The following is a 1161-nucleotide window of genomic DNA, read 5'->3' as shown; positions in this document are numbered from 1 at the left end:
GCTGGTGTCTGTATATAACAACCTGGGAATGAGAGCAGGAATGGAAGGTGACCCACAACGACTAGATAAAAACGGCTCATTCTAAAGTAACAATTCCTATATTCAGGTGATTATACACTAATATGGAAGAATCCAGTCTTCTGATCACTAATTAAATCAGATTATACCTATGAATATTATATTCCATTTCTGCCAATAGAGCCTCAAAAATGTTACACACCGGACCTTTGAATACGTCACTACTACATTTATTTGCTGCGTCAGAACTCACCAGAAGGTGCTCACAGGAGCACTTAATGCAGCGAGCACACTCGTGGGAGCGTCGAGTGAAGCCTGATGGGCAGTGAAGTCACTCCAGCTGCCACACAGTTTGGGATGGAATCTGACAACGCGTAGGAGGCTCACACATCCACCCTTACTGCAGCTGGAGGGGAAAACAACACAACACAAAAACACTGCTTTTGGCTTTTCCCTACCTCTATCCTTTATCCTCACTCTCCAGCTCATTTCAAAAGGCGCTTTATTGGCATGAAATACACAAGGTGTCAGCGCCCGAGCAAAAAAGATTCAGTTCACGGCGATGAACATGATGCTGAAGAGAATAAAAGAAAACAAATTGATCCTACAGGGTAAATACACACTTCTGAGGAGGGCTTTGCAGTACTTGATGGCCAACTTGTTAAAACTGTTGAGGTTCTCTTAGATGTTTTTCATTTGAAGTGTAATCACAATTTAAAATTTAAACAAGGCCAATAAGACTACATATAAGTCTATAGTCATGCTAGCAGGTCTGTGAGGCCGTCCTTAGGGACAGCCGCACTTTCAGCTAATGCTAACGTCAGCATGCGAACATATAATGACAATTCTAACATGCTGATGTTTAGCAGGCATAATGTTTACCATTTTCACCATCTTAGTTTAGTGTGTTAGCATCAAACATCTGCTAATTAATACAAAACACACAATGTAGCCGAGGTTGATGGGAATGACACAGTCCGCGTCCATTGGCACATGTGACGCATTATGTATTGTGTAATGATAATTGCCATATGAGGCTTACTTCCTGTTGCCAGTAGGTGGCACCATGACTGAATATTGGCATATAGATGAGTTCAGGTCAGAACTCTTATGAAACTTTAAGTTTAGGTCAGATTGGCTAAA

This window comes from Morone saxatilis, unplaced genomic scaffold, assembly GCF_004916995.1.
Source record: "Morone saxatilis isolate NCDOM2014 unplaced genomic scaffold, NCSU_SB_2.0 Contig2, whole genome shotgun sequence".
In the NCBI taxonomy this organism is placed as follows: Eukaryota; Metazoa; Chordata; class Actinopteri; family Moronidae; genus Morone; species Morone saxatilis.
The sequence above is the reverse complement of the archived record's forward strand: the minus strand, read 5'-3'. Positions refer to the sequence as shown.